This window comes from Xenopus tropicalis, chromosome 3, assembly GCF_000004195.4.
Source record: "Xenopus tropicalis strain Nigerian chromosome 3, UCB_Xtro_10.0, whole genome shotgun sequence".
Taxonomy (NCBI): Eukaryota; Metazoa; Chordata; class Amphibia; order Anura; family Pipidae; genus Xenopus; species Xenopus tropicalis.
Genome location: NC_030679.2, coordinates 113,351,237 through 113,367,484, shown reverse-complemented (window position 1 = coordinate 113,367,484; position 16,248 = coordinate 113,351,237).

Sequence of the window (16,248 nt, the reverse complement as noted above, 5' to 3'; positions counted from 1 at the left end):
ACAGAGAAAAGGGAAATCATTTTTAAAAAGTAGAATGATTTGCTTATAATGGAGTCTATGAGAGATGGCCTTCCCATAGTTTGGAGCTTTCTCAATAACGGGTTTCTAGATAAGGGATCCTTTACCTGTCGTTGTTTTAGTACTTTTTCTACATCTTTGTATCTTTGTATACATTTCTTCACCTCATATTTCTCTTTTCTATATAACATTTTTCATTGGGGTTGATTCTTGTCACAGGTAGTTGACCCTTGTCAAACTGAAGATACTTGCAAACTAGAGAAAATGCATGTCACATACATCCGTTTATATGTGATAATTACTGGTTATGAACTGACTGTGCTGCTTATATGGTACTTTTCCATCTTATCTATGTGTGGTTTCTCACACTGCCAAGCATAGCAATCCCTTCTTCTAGTGATTCCCTCATTAAGTATCAAGCAGGGAAGATGAATAAAATGCAAAGTTAGCTAAAGCCTCACTTGGAAGCAGTTCACTCAGGACCATCATGAAGAAAAGATGTCTTACACTTATCTAAATATTGTTGTTATATCAAATGCCTCACTTCCTGTCTTCCCTTCTTTAGACCAAAAAGAACAAACTCCACTTGAAACCACAACTCTTCACAGGGTTTTGTGTTTTTAGAAAAACAGATATCTGGTATCAGATATTTGGCAAAATATTTGTTTGCAGCAGTGGGACTTTGAAGATTCCGAAAGCTGGCTCAAATATTAACAGCGAAATCTGCTGCAGATTTAAGGTAATTTGTAGAAGTCATGACAACAGATTTAAGATATGTTCCAAACCACTAGAATCGCATATAGAAAAAACATGTACAGTTGGTATAGTATTTTGTCATGTGTGCTTCATAGAGCCTGTCAAGAAAAATAGACATGAGTAAACATAATATCTACAAAAAGGTTGTCCACGTAAGGGTCTGCTGTCCAAATGTGAAGCTTCAAAGGATTTTTATGGTCCTCAGCTTGGTTTATGCTCTCCATAGACTTCTTTGTGTGATATCATCTTTTTATTATGCCCTTGTAAATGTAACCTCTCAGCTTATTTATCAGATCAGCCCATGACACTGATCAAAATCATGGTTGATTCATGTGCGATTTACACAGAAACAATTATGAAAAATGAAAAATTATAAATTACACCACATAAAACCTGTCAAACCATGCCACAAAAGTCATTGGAAAAGTATATTTTCAACATTTTGGCAAGTCGAAAATTGTATTCATTTTCAGCAATTTAGTACCAGTCATGATTTTTCAACTTGTATGGAAAAGTCATCAAGATAGAAACAAAGGTAAAGTTGTATATTAGGAAATATAAAAATCCTCCAAGTATTTTGTGACTTACTACTAGTGATAAGCAAAACTGTCCCAAAACTGTCAGAAAACTGCTTAAACATTTGTGAAATGGCAAAAAATTAACAAAACGTGGCTACAGCACAACTTTTTTGATGCACGTGACTTTTTTGACGCAACCATGACTTTTTCCTCACCCGCTGAACTTTTGTTGCAACGAATTTTGGTGCCCATTTCTCGAATAAATTGCAAATGGTGAAATGCTTTGTTTCACTGCGAAAAATGTTGCTCACCACTACTTACTACAGTTATTACAGTGTATTTAGCAAAGAAATTGCGAGAGATGGTTGTGTACAGATTTGAACTGCTTGTTATTCAACCATTCCTCCATGTGTCCAATAGACAAATCAGCATGTATGGTCAGTCATTCAGTATGTATTGCTAAATATTCAACATCCATGCAATGATGACGCAACATCAGATTAAAATGACTTTGATTCACTTGGATTACAGGAAAATCTGCTGCAACTGCCCACCAATGAACCATATGCAAAAGATCAGGCAGATCAGTGCTGAAAAAATGTCATCCAGCCTCCTGGAGTCCTACTGAGACTTCTGATAGTAACTTAGACTTCTGACAGCTACTGACTTCTGACAGCTACAGGAAAGGACACTCCAGAAATGTTTATTAGTGCGAAAACCCTCCACATAATAACGAATGGCAATCACAAAACCAGGGTAATGCTGTGTCATCTGAGCCTTACTGTGAACTCTTCCTTTTTGCATCTCCTTAAGACATTAAGTAATAGTCCATGGTCCCTTATTTATTTAACATTTAAAGGAACAGTAACACCAAAAATAAGAGTGTATAAAAGTAATTACAATATAATATACTGTTGCCATGCACTAGTAAAACGGGTGTGTGTGCCGCAGAAAGACTACTATGGTTTATATAAACTAAAGCAGTGTTTTTCAACCTTTTTTGGGCAAAGGCACACTTGTTTCATGAAAAAAATCACGAGGCACATCACCATTAGAAAACGTTAAAAAATTTAACTCTGTGCCCAGCAGCAGTGCCCCCCTAGTACATTGGTGCCAAGAGCAGTGCCCCCCTAGTACATTGGTGCCCAGCAGCAGTGCCCCCCTAGTACATTGGTGCCCAGCAGCAGTGCCCCCCTAGTACATTGGTGCCAAGAGCAGTGCCCCCCCTAGTACATTGGTGCCCAGCAGCAGTGCCCCCCAGTACATTGGTGCCAAGAGCCAGCCCCCCTAGTACATTGGTGCCCAGCAGCAGTGCCCCCATAAGTCAGTGTGCCCCGTGGCCCCCCCTAATACATTGGTGCCCAGCAGCATTTTACTTCTGCTCTTCGGCGGCTTCAGCAGCATCTTCCCCTCACACGCGCCGCCTCTGCACTTCTGCCTACACGCGACCGCACACAGGCCCTTTTATAACGTTGTGCCCCGTGCGTACTGACGTCACCCGTAAACACACGGGGCGCAACCAATGACAGGGCCCGGATTTTATTAAAGGGGCCCGAGCTACTAAGAAAAACTGTAGCATCGCCGGGCCCCCTTTGAAAGTAAAAATTGCGGCCCTGCCTACGGCACACCAGGCAACATCTCGCGGCACACTAGTGTGCCGCGGAACAGCGGTTGAAAAACGCTGAACTAAAGTGCTGGGCAGCCATTCAAAGGAGAAAAGGCACAGGTTACATAGCAGATAATAGATAAAACACCACTGTATTCTAAAGAGCGTATCTGTTATCTGCCAATTTGGCGAAATGCTGAAATTCACTGCAAATTTGTGCCTGGAGAAAAAAAAATCGCTCATCACTAGTAGCCATTTGACCCAATAAAAATGTTTTAAAATGTGAGCTAAATACACAGAAAGTGGTATGTTATTGCTTATTCAGCTTTTCAACCTCACAGTAGCTTCTGTAACTGACAATATATACAGTATATAGCCAACTGCAGTCAATGAGAAGTTAAAAATACATTGCAGTTAATGTATGTTAGACGTATTTTTAGTTCTTCAGTAGCATATACATTGCCCTACCTTGTCAGGGAAGCTTCTTTCCTCTACACTGGTACTCTTCATAGAGAAAGGCTCCCATGTTGGGAAGGGTTCTCTTCCCATTTGTTATTGTGAAAGGCAAAGGGTGGAATTAAATTGATGTATGTGTTTTTTTTCCGGAGAAATAGGCTACATGGCAAATTCGGATCCGCCAAAACTTTGGTGCTGGCCAATCGACATATGTTGCTGAAAAAACAAAATATTTCAATGTAAAACCATCCAGAGCCAAATTGTTCACCATCACTGGTATATACAGTATATTAACAGCAAGGTGTGATGGTGCTGTGGGGATTCCAACTTTTCGGGCCGGGGCACTTTTTTCCTAACGTACAGCAGCTCAGGGAACAAACCTAGCCATACTATTCACTGGCGAGTGCCTAACATTTTAGTAAATAGGACTTTCTCTTCTTTAAAGGACATGTAAAACATGTAAAAATATAAGTTGAGCACATCTCTGCCACCCAAACCACATCATTTGTATTACATATATCCCCTCCGTTTGGCAGCACCATCACATTTTCCTAAAACAAATAACAGCTTTCATCTGGCAGACATTTTCTTTTTTTAGTATGAAAGGACTTATTGCCATATTCACTAATGTTAATGGTTATTAACCTAACTAGTCTATCTCCTCTGCAACATTTCAACATTCAACATGCACTTCAAAAGTTCATGTGGCAATCATTTTTTATGTATCGCAAGAACATAATAGGGCTCAATTATGAGAGCAAGTGTTGTGTAAAGCGCAATTTTGACATTTTTTAACCCGCATGCGTCATTTTTTTTAACCACCCCATAATTCAAGCATAATTGTGGCCGTGAGTTAGACATGCTTCTGACTAAGTTGCACTAAACATTTTTGTACTCATGACTAACTGATTTTCAGAAGTTGATGTGAAAATCTGTGCATAATTGTTTAGGAGGAAGCTAGCTCTGTCTATTGCCAAATGCACAATGGCAAACCTGGAGCTACGGCAAGATTTAAGGTGGTGATAGCTCCTGTTTTACCCAACGTCAATAGGTTTACTTGCTAGTCATTCGCAACAGGAGGCGGGATGTGCGCAGCAACACCAAGGGCAACTACGTGGAAGTGCGAACATAGTGGCTTTGGATGAAATTTATTTTAATGAATGGTATCCCTTTGTGCAACAGGTGCTTCCATCCTTGTGAAATTGCCATTCCACAGTGTACATAAGGCGCTAATATATCACTAGTTCATCTATAGAACAAATCTCATATTTATTTGAGAATGTTATAATATTGTACCCCACATGGTTGTAAACATGAATTTTATTTTATATAACAGCAACTTATTTTAAGCTTTATTGTCCCATTACAAAATGACCAGCTTCAACATGCAAAATGTTCCTATTCCAAAAAACCCACGCGGCTAGAGTTTTAAAGCCCCCTGACTGACTGTGATCCCTGCAGACCAATCTGGTTGCTGCTTTAGAGAACCAATGGTCCCCTGGGAGTGTTTGATGAAGGTTACGTGTTGTCACCCAGTGTTATGCCAGCATCCGAGGTCAAGACAGATAAATGGTTTACACACGGCACTGCATCTAAGTACATACTTAGAAAACTGCCATTAACCTTTGCTGCAAAAGTTGACATCATAAAGTGAAGCCTGCCTGCAACCAAATGGAAATGACACTGCAGATTAAGGGATCTTTAAATTATGCATCTAGTTCAGAATCCTGGAGAGCCTCTGTGTGGCTCAGTTTCATCAGGCAAGGTTCTGTAATTCTGCTTACTAGATTCCATACTGAGCTGCAACAACAACAACAGGGACACAACGTTTAAATGTAATACCTTATGGGACTTTGTTTTTATGTACACCTAGAAATTAAACAGATGACTGACATAGGAAACATAACTCAGATTTATTAGCACTTTGATAAATTGTAAACAGCTCATCCCTTTGAAACTGAATACCTTTAAAATACACAGGCCATATAGCTACAGGCATGAACTATAATTCAAACTGATTTCTAATGGGGTGGTTGGCTTTAAAGGTAAGAGAGGGTGACTGTAATTAGGATCTAGTTACAAACATCAGTATTTTTAAAGGGAAAACATATCTTCTAGCCTCATGACTACCCCATTTACTGTTTTATTAGGGGTCTGTAGAAATTGAGGTTTTTAAAGTCATGGCTATAAGAGAAGGGTTTCTTTAGTACTTGGTTTTAGTACATTGGGAGGGAATTTTATTTAAAATGAATGTAAACTGTATTTCTTCAATTCCTGCAACAGATAATAACCTGTGTATAAAAGTTTAGCCTAATGTCTGTGCCCTGTATCCAATCTGTGCCTTATATGAGAGGAAGATGTCATGTTGTTTGTCTTAATGGGGGAATTATCCATAGGTTTCATTTTCTCTTGTTATCAAAAATAGATTTAATATTGAGATTTCTCCAGAGAAAGGAAAAAATGTAAGTGATTCTTCTTCTTTCTTTGTAAAGTGGTGCTGTTGCAGCATATTAGTTAGTACTATAATATTAGCAAATCCACTAACACACAATAACCCAAAGGCAAACGCAAACAAACACAGACTAGCATACACATTATACAATCAGTCATCCCCAGGATAGTGAAATGATGTAGAACATGTGCAGCTACAGGTATGGCCACATAATGTTGTATATGGCCAACTGGTTTCAGAGCCCTAGTTACTTCTACATCTGTCAATGCCCCTTCCCTCTTGGCAGAAAAGATAGGTTGAATTTTGTACCTTGCTCTGCCTATTTGTAAATAAGAGCCCTTAGGCTAATGCCCCACAGAGAGATTAGTCGCCTGTGATAAATCTTTGCTACCACGGGCAAATCGCTGGTGGAAAGGCATATGTGTTGCTTCTTTTTCCAATGAAAAATGAAGTTGCCTGCAGGAGGATACTTTGCGCAAGTTAAATAAACAAAGGGATACCTATTCCTTTGCAAGTTTACATTTAGTTAAAGCGACCAAAACAGTGTTTTTTTTCTTTATATAATGATATTGTCCTATCAGGGGATGATGGAACTTGTATTACAAAAAACAACAGGAGGGTTTGTCACAGGCCAATATTTTAGTTTTTATTATTATTATTATAATTAAAACTCTATTAAAAAAAGTATAAAAACTCTGCTTACACTCCATTTTTCAGCTGACGGCTTACCAGCTTACCTGTGAGGTAGATTCCCATGCAACAAAGCTAAAATTACAGTCTACACAACAGATCTCCATAAAGGCAAACCATTTAGTAAACAAAAAGATTCATAACTAATTTAGCAACTTGTGCCATCTATTTATGAGGCTGTGGCCATAGCCCCCTGGTTCTTCTCTGAGCTGTGGGTATTTTGCTATAAATCCTGGCAGCGCAGGCTGTAGTATCAGAGGGCAGCCAACATACATGACAAGGCTGTGACTAAATATAGAGTGCTTTTGCTTATACTGGTATCTCTTAGCTGAAGCTTTTGGTTCGAGGGCTTATGATTCCTGAGTACCCAGGTGGAATGACATTACATGTAGGAGAATGAGATCCCTCAGCACTAGTATACTGCAGGGCTGATTTTTACAGCAATTTCCTAATCATTTTGCTACTCCAATTTAAAGCTGTGCCCTTCAACTGATAGAATTCTCCACTACCTTTTCCTTTTCTTTTTTTTCCCTTTCCCTAACAGCACGGCTTTGGCCCTGTGGATGTTTGTGCAGTGTCATGATTGTGCTTGGAGCAGAGTTATTATACGGCATCATTTGGAGAAACATTGCGTTAATAACCAGAGTTCAAGGGCAAAGGATATAAAGGAAGCAAATTGCAGTCTGAACAGATACATAGCTTTTGCTAAAAGGGACATCGGCTGCTGTTTTATTTACTGAGCATCAATGTATTTGCCAAAATGAAATGTCTAATGAAAGTGGGAATTTCACACCATTTTAGAACTGTGCTTTACATCCGCAGCCATGCAAAAAAAATAATAAAAATAAAAAAAAAAATAAAAAGTATTTTGGCTTCTTTTTTTTGTATGACAATAAGCTAGAGCACATTACCTGTAGAGGGTTTGATTATTTCACAGCCAGGGATGCAATTTTATGCTAAGGCGGAAGAGACAGCGGGGACTTGAAAGATTTAATATAGTCGTTCTATGATAACAGTACAGATCAACTAGACTCCCAGGGCGATTTCTAATATCCAAAAGTTTCCTCAGACCTCAGATCTTGTCACCGTGGATCCTACCACAAAACACAAGCGTGAAATTGCAGATTAGCAGGACCACTAGTTTTATTTCATCGCCATTTCACCTTTATTTTTTTACACAGAAGCAAAATAACAATGAGATTAAATGGACCTTAGGAGTGCGCAGTTAGCACCGCATACAGTCAGCTCTCTGCTGAGACTACCCTTCAAGAGGACTAAACATTTTAATACAATTCTAATTGAGTTTGCTTATACAGCCAAAAAAACACTATCTAGGTTAGAGCCAAAAGGAAAGGGATGGCATGCTAATATTCAGTTTGTAGGACAGGCATCCAGTAACTGGACATGGTCTGAAATACAACTCCCAAAATACTTAGCTGGAAGGCACTTGATATTATTTAAAAAGTTTCTTATTACCACACAGACTAATGCAATGCTTTATAAAGAATCTCTACATTTGGAATAAAGAGCTTATCTTGACCTCCCCAGGCCCATGATTGAGGGTGCAAGGGGGTTTCCAATACCTTTTTCCTCTCAACATTTTAGTGCTCATTCCTTTATGCAAGTGCAGTGTGCAAAGGGCAATTCTTTGCCTGTTTTTTTACCCATAATGCAGCATTTGCCCTATAATTCCAGTGCAATTAGTCATACAGGGGGCTATTTCCCAATGCATCAAGCGCAATCGTGCAAAATCTCATGCAAGTTGCCGCTGATATTTTCAGGATTGCATCACTACCGGTGATTAAAATGACATTTGCGTGTGATTCTTTTGATGTAAGTCTGTTCTGTCTATTGATGCAATCCACTGTAGGAACCCATTATTAAAACAACATTCAAGGTAACAGTAGCTTCAGGGTTCTAAAGCTCCAATAAGTGCACTTTCATGTGATTCAGCAAAAAAGGCAGGGCAGATGTACGCAGCGCTGTACAATCTTACAGAATACAAAATTACACACAGGGAGGACAAGTGATATAATAAATAAATACAATAAATATATATATATAAGTGCCATGTGGTATGAGACACAGTAGGAAGGAGGTCCCTGGCCCGTAGAGCTTACAATCTAAGAAGATCAAGGAGAATGTTTGGACACACATTTCTTTAATAAATAGCGTAATAAATGGAACATTTGCAGCCATTTTAGAACTCCCGTACACATTCTGGATGTTTGAATGGCTATCCAGGTTTAGTGACTGATAGCAACCAATCAGATGTTTACTTTAAAACAGCTGATCAGTGCATTTACTAAATGGGGTCCCCAAACTTTTTTACCCATGAGTCACACTCAAATGTAAAAAGAAGTTGGAGAGCAACACAAGCATGAAAAAAGTTCCTGGAGGTGCAACATAAGTGATTGGCTATTTGGTAGCCCCTATGTGGACTGGCAGTGGCAGCATACAGGAGACTGTTTGGCAGTACACATGGTTTTAATGCAACCAAAACTTGCCTCCAAACCAGGAATTCAAAAATAAGCACCTGCTTTGAGGCCACTGAGAGCAACATCCAAGGGGTTGGGGAGCAACATGCTGCTTGCGAGACACTGGTTGGGGATCACTGGTTGCTATGAGTTAATGTATATGTGTAATGTGTAAGGTTTATAAGAATGTGAATGGATTGGTTGTTCACCTGCTCTACACTACAGCCCCATCCCTTCAACTAGAATCAGTAGCTGCGGATTTGCACAAACAAATCAGTGATTCACTTTGACTTTATATGACTTTATAGAGCAGGAACAGACAACCATTGAAATACCATTAGAACTGAATTATTGCAGGAATTCTGGGATTTGTAGTCTTACAAAAAATATATATCTTTTAAAGTCCTGTCCCTGGGAGTGCAACCTGAATGCCTACAAGTAGTTAATAGATAATTAAATGAATCTCATTACTGTGCCCTTTTAAGTCATTCTGTATGTTTCCTTAATTCATTTCCAATAAAGCACTAGCCTTTCATACGAATCTACATGTTGCTCATTTTCCAATTCATTTTCCAATGAAGCACTAGCCTTTCATACGAATCTGTACATGTTGCTCAGGTGAACTGAAAAAAAATAAGCCCTTCAGCTCCAGTAGCAGTTGATTTTGTCAGTCATTGTATGGTACAGTATTAAATCTCCAATCCCGCCGCCTGGATAGTAAGTCTTTCCTGCAGGCTCTGAATCCCACCTGCACAATGTGATTGGCTGCACATGCTGTCAAAGTCATTGAATGCTCGGCAGGAGGATTTGGGAATGATTAATTGCCCTGTCTTGAGAGCTGAGAGTTCTGAACAGCAGGGTTCCCGGCGTATGTAAATACAAGTGGTCACAGAACTGTAACAGAACCAAATGAAATGAGCAGAATGACTTCACAAAGGGACTTTGAGTGTTTCCATTCTGAATATTTGCTAGTATTATAATTCAGTGGGAGGACTCCCTCCCCCCAAAACAGGCACACATTTTGCTTCTTATGATATACTGTTTATGTACAGCATTAGTTACTATATAAGCAACCTATTCAAGGAAATAGGTATACAACATATTCAAGGAAAAAGAATTTGGGGAATATTTATAAAAATATGTAATTCATTTTAAAGCAAAAATGTGTACAATTTGTTTCAAAATACAATTATATATACATATTATCATGCTGTGGAATTGAGAATAATGCAGAGTTTCCTCTAAATTCCAGTACATGGTGTAAAATTGAGTAGCTAGAGTAATGGCTGGAATTTATGTCAAAATCATCAGACTTCAGTCAACTTGGAAAAGCCCATTAAACTGTGCACACAAAAGAAATAGCAAACCCCATGCCTTTGCATTGGAAGTCTAGTAAACCTGTGTATGAGCCCACATCATTAGTGAAATTGCTTCAAATTATTTATGGAGCTCATTTTCATTTTAAATTGCCATGGTTTTGCCCTAGAACTTCATCATAACTGTGGAGGCATGGCAAGTTGTGTCAAATGCAACCTGTGTGTGATGTCCCAGTAGGGAGCAATGTAGCATTTTGGTAGAATATGTAGAACTTCCAGCATTGGTTAAAAACGTGTCCGATTCATTTGGGGCACCTTGGTGCAATTATCCCCATGTTAACAATATAGTGGTCGTTCCAGGGTTCCATGGTGCACGTGAACATTTTATTGTCTATGCTGCTTTCTTCTTACCTGTATTAACCTTGTACATGGTTTCTAGTCTGCTTCAAAGCCGCTTCTAATTATAATGCATACACTGGCTATTACATGGTGATGGGCTATAAAATATATATCGAAGGTTGACCATTTTGTTGAAGTGATTGTTAGGATGCAAATTCATAAAAACAAGGGATAAAGGAGGGGAGTTTTGACAGGGATAGGGAGGCAAGAGGAAAGAGTTAATGGCAAATAAACTGTGAATATAAGGGCATGGTTGATACAGCTTGCATCCCCCTGTCAGTCTGGGCTTAGTGTTGCAGGGATTTAGGGTAGAGGCAATGCATTGGGTATAGGAGGTTTTCTTCTTTCCTCTCACAGCTGGGAGTTGGAGGACGTCAGTGTTCCAGTTCTACTTGTTACCTCCTTGGCTTCTGGTCCCATGATAGAGGTTCAGAGTGAGGACTATCTTGACTTGCCCATCTAAACATGTCTGTTGTGGAAGATTAGTAACTACTATTAAGATTTTTGGCAAGAATTCAAGTGTTTTCTGCTAAACATACAAGTTAATGTGTTATCAAATTCTAGGTTGGTGGGGTATGATAGGAATTATTGCATGGATTCTGCTCTGGTGGAACTTATGGTGGAAACTACAGTATATAGTATAAAGTTCAGGTATGGAACCTGCTATTCAGAATGGACCTCCTCTTTTCTGAATAAGGGGTCTTTCCATTATTTGGATCTCCAAGCCTTAAGTCTACTTAAAAATCATTTAAACATTAATTAAACCCAATAGGATTGTTTTGCATCCAATAAGGATTAATTATTTATTTTTATGAAAATGGGTTATTTGTTTTTATGCTATATATTTTAATTGAAACCTACATTGAGGGTATAGTTATCCTTTAAGCTGATCTACCTTACAACCTTAAGTCTACTAGTTGTTAGTATTGTTGATGTAGCTAATCCCCTAGTAGATCTGAGCTCTCATTATTACCAGGACCATAGAAGATGAGTATATTCTATTAACATTCAGTTCCCTGACACAGCCCGCGGCGATGGGAATGGATGCAGCACGGCATGCAACATATGCATGGAGCTGCACAAATCATACATCAGGTCTGCTGATTCAGCTTTCTATTTTCTGCCTATTTTCATCTAGGCATGTCAAGATGGGGCGTAAGGTCAAAACGCACGGCAGCATCAAAAATATCAAAAAGAAATCTGCTTGGAGAATTAATGATTTCTAAAAATATTTCCTATGTTGAGCGGCAAAAGACTGCTGGCTTGTGGGTTTGTGTGAAAGTGTTCCTATTCCAGATATACTATGAATCTGTGATATGCGCAACTATGCTTTGTGACACATCGTATATCATGCACCCTTCTAATATGCCAATTAAAATTCAGGTCTTCTTAACACATTATGAGTTTCCAGTGCCAATCTGAAGTGATAACATTATGCGACCCCATTCAAGGATTCTGCTCCCTACACGATAAAATGACATATTACTGATACTTGAGCTGTGAAAATATTTTGAATGGCTGAATAGGAACATGTAAGATGCCAGGCATTCAAAGTCTCTATGTTGTACATGTAAGTAATTATTTCGGAGCTCTATGGATTTTTTTTGTTCCACTCATCAGTTACAGCTGAATCAATATCAGTGTTCAAAAACAGTTTTTTTTTTTGCTAAAGCATTAATTTAGAACATAGAGTAATTTGTATGTGTGGGAAGATCTGTATTGATTGGTAAGATATATCACAAAGGGGATCTATGGCTGCATAATGCTACAAATTAAAAGCTATCTTTTGGTATTGCATATGACATCAAAAGGCTTAACTAATAAATAATCACACTGAATGCATATGGAGGCTCATTTAGGGCTTTCTGGCTCCGACTTAATACAAAGAGGGGCTATCAGTTTGGTGAGCATCTAGCAAATTCAAAAAGGAATATATTAAACCAGGTAAAACGTCCTTGCCCCATTATAACCAAAGCATTGGATACGCCCGAATGGCAGCCACTGCAACCGAGGTGGCCATGTAAAGTGCAACCTATGAAACATGCCCCAAAGGGCAAGGAACAAATATAAATACCTGCCCATGGCTGAGACAATATACCAAAAGTATCACATTTGAAATAAACAAATAAACTCCACAAGTACACAAATAACAAAGTATAGAATAATAACAAAACAAAGATCAATCTGCCACTGTGCATGGAAACATATACAGGTAGCATTCCACCAGCAAAAAAAAAGGAAGGGGAGCATGGGATAATTGGCCAACCATTTTTGGGTGACCAGACAGGTGCCTGCACATCGCTCCAGGTGCCAGTGACGGAAAAGGAAGAGGCGGGTATAGTGTTCCTATCTTATATACTAACCCTCCTTTAGAACTTTCAGTCAACCCTGCACCCTGCAGTAATAGCTCTGAGGGCTCCTTCTACTTCCAACAGCTCCCCACATTCCCAGGCATCCTTCATTAACCACTTTGGTGGCAGACCAAATGTAACCTTCTTTTACATCTATTGTAACATTGTCTTCGCACACTATTTACAATTTTAGCTTAAAAGTATTTGGCCAATATTTCTCTATGAGGGCACTGCCATATCTGTGTAGCAGTAGTTCATTATGCAACATTCAAATGTAAAAAGAGCTCGGGAGCAACAAAAGCATGAAAAAAGTTGCTGGAGTGCCAAATTAGGGCTTTTTGGTAGCCACTATGTGAACTGGCAGCCTACACGAGGTTCTGTTTGTCATTTCACCTGGTTTTTATGCAACCAAAACTAGACTCCAAGACAAAAACAAGCACCTGCTTTGAGGCCACTGGGAGTAACATCAAAGGGGTTGGTGAGTAACATGTTGCTCCCAAACCATTGCTTGGGGACCACTGCATTTGAAAATATAACTAACAGGTTGAGAAGGGACAGTCAGGTTGGCACAATAGTTATTATTAGGAACTTGAAGTAACATTTACCTACAAAAGCAGAACTACAACAACTAGAAGGCTTTAGGGGGAATATTCCTGATATCCACTGCAGAAATGAGCAGCATAGGTCAAAGGGCAACAAGGGCTCAGTGCCATGTAAAGGGGGTAGAAATTGGGCAGGAGAGGGAAGGTATTTAACATTAGCTAATTGGCAGGGTCCTGACATTTACCCTATGGTAAATGTCCGGACCCTGCCAAATAGCTAATGTTAATCTGCCCCTGGTCATGAGCAAAGGTGAAATGGCTAGAGGTGAAGCAAATTGCTTCTACAAGCCATGCAAAAAACATAATAAAAGAATTGTACCTGGAACAGATTCATAACCTTTTCCAATTGTGTCCCAGATTTTCAGTAGAATTTGCTCCATCTGTATGTAGTGTTCAGTTTTAGTTCATGAAGCAACTTTGTCCTGCATCCCCTAAAATAAGGAATGTGTGATAGCATAGAATAGAGGGCCTAACAACCTAAGCCAAATTATTATTATATTTTAGAGCCCCCCCAACCCTTTCACCATCAGCAACAGCAGGTGGCTCTTCTCTTGTGATTGACGCCTAAGGATGCGGCCTGCTGCTGCAGCTACATTGACATGCTTTGAAGATAAGAACCACCCTGTGGAGAGAAGGCATCTAGCAGCAGTGTGATCTTCATCATGTGATGACTTGCCTGCTAAACAATCAAATGTTAGGGAACAAAATTATAAGTTAAAATGAAAACAATAATGTGGTTGAGGTCCCCTAGGCCTTACTTTTATGATGATGTGTTTCTTAGCATGTGACGTAATACATTGCCATATACAATAATGTCTTTTCTGCTAAAGATGATGGAACATATATGTCTATTTTAGATTTATAAATAAGATCTGAAGAATGCAAGATTTTGTGTATAGTTTAGTTTTACTTATCTGAATAAAATTGCTGGGAAAAAAATATAAAGTAATATAGCAATGATCCCACAGGGCACATATTTTTTTCCTCCTGTTCTTTGTACATTGTATTGCAGTGTATTTTTTTAAATGTCTGGGTTCTTCTACAGTTTGGTTGCTTATGCAGGGCTATATGCCACCCTGTTCCAGCAGGGCCTTTCATGTAGAGCTGTCATATCACATTAGGGTGATTCATCAAGTTCTGTTACGTGCTAACGTGGCCGTTCTGGCCATAGAAACCACTGACTTGACACTTGAGTGGGAGTTCCCTTCCGTAACGGCCACATTAACACATAACAAAGATTGATGGATTACGCACTGCGATAGTCTGTGACTGATCACTGATATGGAGACAGCCCCACCGTTATAAAAATTCTTCTGCGTTCAGATCTTGCCTAATGTGCTAAGCCCATAACACTCAGCATAGGCTATAGCTTTTCCTGCCAGAACCATGAAAAAAAAATGGGTATCACAATTCCAGTACAGGACGGTATTTTCACATAATTAATCACAAAAAAACAGGGGTCAGAAATCAAGTTTCACAGATAGCAATGACTCCGGGCTGCTTTATTTTCACCTATAAAAGGGAAACCCACAAAAAGAAAAGAATGTAGATTTTGAACTATATTGTTCAGCAAGGGCACTACAGCAAATTATATTGACATACTTTGTGTGAATGGCTTTGCTAAAGTCAGTGACTATTTTTAATTAAATTATTCGGTACTCATGGGAAAGTGCGGTTTTTCAGCCCTTATGCTGCTATGTATAGGACTCGGATGTAAGACTTGAGCTCCTCCAGTATTAATATACAAATACCAGCAATCTCAGCCAGCCCATGTGTGGTGCTAGGATGGGAAGAAATCCTACACAATTCCAGGCACATCCAGCAAGCAAAACTTTATTGCAACAAGCTGGTTGCTAAATGAGGTTAACTACATGCCACACAGGAGCACCAAAGCTCCTTGGCCCGTTATTAGTACACTGTAATTCCTAAAGAAGTATGTTGTTCAGCAACACAGTAAATAATCCCTAATGTCTATAAGTGATATTAATAATAAAAATATTAGAAATCAAGCTCATACTGCTAATGATAGATTCAGCATTGAATTGACTTTCTAGTTAATATCAGGGCAGCACAAACCGTACTTTAAGAATCTATTACACTGCAAGTCCCAGTAATGCTTCCCTTCTTGGGTTTCCTAGAATATCATATTTCTCATCTTGGATCCCAGGAGTTCATAATATCCGTATTTTTAATTACAACCAGTTCTTGGCAGCAGTAGGCTTTAGCATCAACTGTTCTTCCCAAGTCATTTTCCCACTGATAGAAGTCCAGAGGGGTAATTCCTATCAAGACTAAAGGCTGAGAATGTTGATGAGGACATGTATATACAAAATTCTTTGAAAAATGATCTTGGTGGGTAAAATATGAGTTAAAAATAACCCATAAAGACTAAAGTAGATCTCTTACAAAATTCCTAATTTTAATTCCAGCAGTAGAAGATTTGTTAGACTAGAGATTATGACAAACAACAGGTTATGTTTAGATGGGCAATTTTGTTCCTAGTTATATAAAGATAACAACCAATCAAATGCATGCTGTTATTATTACAGGTGCACGTTGACCTCTGAAAACTAACCAGTAACCGGTTGATATGATTTACAGGGCTAC